General features: G+C 43.7%; 1 non-coding gene across 1 annotated transcript; it reads right to left on the reverse strand.

Moving 5' to 3' along the window:
- Window positions 1–858: 858 nt before the first annotated feature.
- LOC114233730 (U6 spliceosomal RNA) lies at window positions 859–969 on the reverse strand. Its single transcript, XR_003619884.2, has one exon. It is a non-coding gene; the product is annotated as a U6 spliceosomal RNA (small nuclear RNA).
- Between the last annotated feature and the right edge of the window lie 5,280 nt (window positions 970–6,249).

The raw sequence follows: 6,249 nt of genomic DNA on the forward strand, positions 1-6,249 counted from the left end.
AAGAGATAGGAGCATAGACCTATAAGCCCCACATTAATTCCCACTTCAAATACAAAACACAAATTTACACAATGAAAAAAAAGGGAGATCACATACATTGAGCACTTTACAAACATATTTAATCATCACAAAAGCTCTGTGGAGGAAGGAATTGGAGACCCATTTCACAGATGAAGAAATAGACTTGGAAAAGTTAAATAACATGCTCGTGGCCACACTTCTATTCAGTGGTAGGACTGAGAGTTAAGCCCAGGCTAGTCTACTTCACAAGATAACATAGGGAAGGAAATCCTTTACAAAAGGATTCACTCTAGGATGACTTTAGATGAAGGATTCCCCCTCTAGCTTTTCAAACATGGTATGATGTGGAATCATGATCTGGTTGTGCCCATCCCTGCAAGAATTCCTTGGAATGACTGCCTTGGATAGCAATGCTATGGTCATATCAGACACGTGCTGAGAGATGCATACAAGGTCCCTGGAAGCCAGTGTGAAAGTTGGTGTTGTCTTTGTTGTTGTTGTTGGTGGTGGTGGTGGTGGTGTGTGTGACCTTGAGGGGAGGGTATGAGAGGAAATTTCTAATTTCCATAGAAAAAGGTGAAGTAGAGTTTACTTTTGTTGTTGTTAGTTCTCACCTAAGGACATTTTTTCCTATTGATTTTTAGAGAGAGTGGAAGGGAGGAGAAGAGAGAAAAACATCAATGTGAGAGATACGTCGATTGAGCCGGATCGAGCCTGCAACCGAAGTATGTGCCCTTGACGGGAATCGAACCCACGACCCTTCAATCTGAGGGCCAACACTCTCTCCACTGAGCCAAACTGACTAGGGTGAGAGTTTACTTTCTTTCCTTTTTTTTTTTTTTTATGCAACGTTTCATGCATTTGCGTTATCATCCTTGCACCGGGGCCATGCTAATCTTCTCTGTATTGTTCCATTTTATTTTATTTTTTAGTATACGTGTTGCCGAAGCGAGCACGAGAGTTTGCTTTCTAGACAAGCATTGAACAGACAATTAGTGAATGAATTAATGAATGAACAAATTCATTCATCAAGTGTTCATTGAGCACAGCCCTGTGCCAGGCGCTGATGCCACAGTGGATGAGACTGGAAGCTCTGGATCCAGGGAGGGAGGTGGGGAAGGGCCCAGCCCCTGTCATCATTCTGGTAATGCTACTGCCCCTCCCCACCTTGATCTTTCTGCTCTAAATATCTTTGTGTTTAAATAATAGTGTATGTATTTTTAAAAAGACTCCAAGAAGACAGCTGCCTCCGAGTATTAATCATGAAGAGGCCAGCACTCAGTCTCCATGGCGACTCCTGACAGAGAGCAGGGGAGCAGTTCCACATCCCTCTTCCTGGGGCCATGGAGATACAGGAACACAGCATCTCTCAGCCTTTCTTTCTCCCTGCCTCTCCTCTCTCCCCCCTTTCCTCTCCATTCTTCGTCTCTCCCGTCCTCCCCCTCCACTCCCCCCCACCTCTTTTTTTTTTTCTTCCTGAAGGATTTATTTAAGAGCAGGGACAGAGGCAGGATCCAGCCATCAAAGGAGCAAGGACAAGGCTGCAGCAGAGATGAAATTTGCCTCCAACTGCAACCTCTGCAGTACACGACTCCCCTCCTCAAGGCCCCTGCAGTACCCCTCCGCTTCACTGACCACTAGGGCAGAGTCTGATCATCTGTCCCTGAGGAAAGAGACCCATATCAGGGTCCTTCCCTGTCCCTCCCTCTCCCCTGCCCATGGCCAGACATTGGTTTATGGTTTGAGTCCTTATTGCTATTTTAAAAAAGTAATATAGGCTCATTAGAATAAGGCAAACATGTTAAAATGTATAATGCAAAAGAAAATATCTTTCCTGATTCTATACCCAGGCTATGGGTGTGAAAGCTTCTGTATCCTCGTTCCTTCTGTTCCTTCTAGTTTGGGTCATGGGGGAGGTGGAAAGAAGGAGAACAAGGTGGCTGAAAACTATTTAGGAAAAGTTTCTTAGATTCATCCAAGACAGGAGAGAGGGAGGTTCTTCTTTCTCTTTTCTTCCGTTCTCCATCTGCCTTGGACAAAGTACACATTGGACAGAGTTGAGAGGTAGATGACCTCAGAAGAGGTGTGACTAGGATGGATTCTAGGAGGGTCAGAGGCCGGGGCAGGGGCACAATGACCTCTCCACGGCATTACCCATCCCGGCATTTGGCATGAGCCTCCCTCCTTTGTTCCCTAAGCCTGGTTTTCCCGTGGTGGGCAGCAATGGAGTTGGGTCTTGAGAGGTGGTTTTCTTTGATTAGGTCATAGTGTTCAGATTATTGATTTTCAATTCATGAGTTGAGAAGGTGAAAAAGAGGCTGAGAGAGTAGACAGAGAGGCCTATGGCTCTAGAACAGAACTGGAATAAAAAACAAGCCTGCTACACCTACCTGGCATGCTTCTCTTCTCCACGGCCTCCTCCTGCTTTCTCTCACCTGAGTTCATCTTACTGTCTTTCATCTTTTCTCCTCCTCATCTTTTCTTCCTTTCTTTTTAGCATATTTTATTAATTTTTACAAAGAGGAAGGGAGAGGGATAGAGAGTTAGAAACATCGATGAGAAGCATCAATCAGCTGCCTCCTGCACGCCCCCTACTGGGGATCGAGCCTACAACCAAGGTACATGCCCTTGACCAGAATCGAACCCAGGACCCTTCAGTCCGCAGGCCGACGCTCTATCCACTGAGCCAAACCAGTTAGGGCTCTCGTCCTCATCCTGCAGTAGTGTTCCTTGAAGTATTTTGAAGTAGATTGGTCGGTGTACTGGGATCTGACAACATAACTCCACAATACCCAGGCAGGTTATCCACAGTTGGACCATTGAGCCATAGCCTGAGTCCTCTGTGTGTCCCTGAAACATTAGGCTAGACTTATGGTTGCGAGTTACAGAAATACAACCTGAATTAGTTCAGACAAAAATAAAAGGGGCGGGGGTGTTTACCAGCTCACAGAATCCAAGGGGTCAGGACCCCCCTCAAGAGCTGGTGGCATCAGGGGACTGAGTTTTCCAAATGCTCTCAGCTCTTCCTCTTTTCTCTCGCTGAAAACCTGGCCACTAGCAGATTCTGTGCTCTTTATGTCAGCCTGCTGTGATAAATAGATTCTTGTTCTCAAATTCCAGGCAGCAAAGACCTCTGCTATCCTCCCTACCGCAATTATCTGGCTAGGGGGGCAGGGTAATCTATAGCTGATAAGACCGCTAGGGGCTTTTGATTACTTCTGGAGGGCCACTCCCAGAGAAGAGGAAACCACTGGGAGCCAGGACGCCTTCTAAGAGGCCTCAATCTTGAGCCCTGAGGGCAGGAGCCAGGTAGCACCAGGCTCTGGCATGTTCTCATAACAGGGGCAGAAATGGGTAGTTCCCTCTGCTAAAGCAATGCCCCTGGAGCAAGTCGCCTGTTCCATCTGTCTGCTAGCTCCAAGGAACACAGCCCAAAATAAAACCCCTCATTAGCAATTCCTGCAATCCAGAGCAAAACAATGTATTTGTTTCCTAGAATAATCTGGAGCCATATTTGGCTTGGCAACCAGTATGTCCCACACATTCATGCAGTGTGCTATGTGAAGACTCCAGCAGGGACCTTTACTAAGTCAGGGCATGAGAGGGAGGGCTGCAGGGGTCCCCTGCCCAGGCAGCAGCAAGCAGGGGCCCAGAACAGAACTGGCTTTGTCAATGCTGTACAGCAGGTGTCTGTTACAGGGTCGGTAGGGAATGAAAGGAACTTCAACGGGGACTTCTAAACACCAGTTCCTCTAAAGGCCAAACCAGGGACATGTGGCCTTCAGGGTCCGGGAGAATCCATCGTGGAGTACTGATCTCCAACCTGGGAGCCAGGGAAACTGGTTGTCCCCGACCTCTACTGGTAGCTTGTTCTGTGACCTTGAACAAATTACCAATCCTTTCTGTGTTTGCATTTTCTCACCTGTGAAATGGAGGCATGTTCTTTGCTCTACCCCCAGTCTGATGATTAAGAGCTGGAATTAACACATTGGGCTGTTGAAGCATAAGCACTTACTACAGCAATGAGAGGTGTGATGTGAGAAGCCATCTATCCCGTTAAGAAATAGTGGATAGCCGTAACCAGTTTGGCTCAGTGGATAGAGCATCGGTCTGCAGACTGAAGGGTCCCAGGTTCGATTCTGGTCAAGGGCATGTACCTTGGTTGTGAGCACATCCCTGGTGGGGGGTGTGCAGGAGGCGGCTGATCGATGTTTCTCTCTCATCAATGTTTCTGACTCTGTATCCCTCGCCCTTCCTCTCTGTGAAAAATCAATAAAATACATTAAAAAAAGAAAGTAGATAACCCTGCCCACCCCCAATGTTTTCTGGGCACCTCCTCATATGAGGGTGGGATTGGTCACCATGACCTGAATTTTATGAGTAGCTTTTTTCTTCTAATCCTTGCTCTCCTTGGTTCATTTATTCATTCATCAAATATTTATTCAGGATTTAACGTATCAGCCACCTGAACAAATTATTACAGAAAGGTGTGATGCATGTGACAGTGTGGGAGGACAGGGTGGCCTGGCACCTTGTCTTTGGACTAGTTTTGCCTGGTCTTGAACCTCATATACATGGAATAACTCAGTATGTACTGTTTTGTGTCTGGCTTCTTTTGGTCAACACAGTGTCTATAAGATTTAGTCACTCCATGTTTTGCATGCATCCGTATTTTTACTTTTTAAAATTCATCTTTATTGTTGAAAGTATTACAGATGTCCCCCTTATTTTCCCATTGACTCCCTGCACCCCACACCCGCCCCTCCTAGGCTTCCAACACACTATTGTCTGTGTTCATGGGCTATGTATATATGTATATAAATTTCCTGGTTAATCTCTCCCCACCCACCCACCCACCCCAGTATTTTTTTTTTAGGCACTGACTAATATTCCATTGTTTGAATATACCACAGTTCGTTAATCTACTTTTCTACTGATGGAAGTAGGTTTTTGTTATTGTTGTTTGCTTTTATGTTTGTTTTGTTTTGAGGATGTCAAAAGGAAAATAACTTAGAAATAAAGGACAGAAATTCTTAAGACGTAAGCTTTAAAACATATTTTTAAAAGTACGAACAAAAGATCAAATTTACTTAAGCAAAAAACAAAACAAACCTTAAAAAGTCTAGTAATAAAGTAAAAAATGTGCCAGATGAATATGAAGAAAACTGTAATATTTTCCTGAAGAGCATTAAAAATAGGATAAGTGGGGAAATATGTTTTTTTCTGATGGAAAGACTCAATATGTACTGTAAATATGTCAGTGTGTCAGTGTCAGTGGGTCCTCTGTGAAGCAGACATTAAGATGAAGTTAGGGGCACAAAAGGTATATTTGGGAGTTAACACATGTGAGAGATAAAAGCAAGATTGGGCAGGAGAGCCTCAGCCTGCAAGGCACCTGTGACAAAGTTCCAGTCAACCCAGGGACAAGTTCTAGAGCAAAACTTGCCCATGAGAAGAATCTGACTGGGAAGAAATGGCCAGTTCCCTTGTACCCTCTCTGTATTCAGTTATTGGTGAGGACCTTCCTGGAGAAAGCGTGGCCTTAAAATGAAATGTAAAAGGAAAAGAAAACAAAGCAGAATTTAAAAATTCTATCATTCTCCCCAAACAACAAAAATATGAAGTATAAATATAACAAAAAGGAAAATCTTTGTAAAGAAATTGATGACATTTTATTGAGTATTTATTTTATTGATACTATGCAAAGATTTACTTAAATGGAGAGACACATCATTTTCACATATTGAAAATTAAGACATTCCAAAAAATTAATTGATAATATAAACAAAACATTAATTTTTTAAAAACATTGTACAAGTATACTTTTTACTACATGGAGGTGGAATAATACATTTGTGTTTGTCTTTTTAAAAAATAAATGTTTATTGATTTCAGAGAGGAAGGAAGAGGGAGAGATAGAAACATCCATGATGAGAGAGAATCATAGTGGATCGGCTGCCTCCTGCAAGTGTCCCACTGGGGATCGAGCCCATGACCCAGGCATGTGCCCTTGACTGGAATGGAACCTGGGACCTTTCAGTTCGCAGGCTGATGCTCTATCCACTGAGCAAAACCAGCTCAGGCTAATATTAATATTTTTTTGTTGTGGTTTTTGACAAGTTGATTATGAGATTTTTATGAAAATGCAAAGATGCTTTTTGAAAAGAATGAGGATGGCAGGGGGAGGGGAGATCATGCTGCTTATTATTAGGACAAGTTATAAATATA

Source organism: Eptesicus fuscus, chromosome 16, assembly GCF_027574615.1.
Source record: "Eptesicus fuscus isolate TK198812 chromosome 16, DD_ASM_mEF_20220401, whole genome shotgun sequence".
NCBI classification, from domain to species: Eukaryota; Metazoa; Chordata; class Mammalia; order Chiroptera; family Vespertilionidae; genus Eptesicus; species Eptesicus fuscus.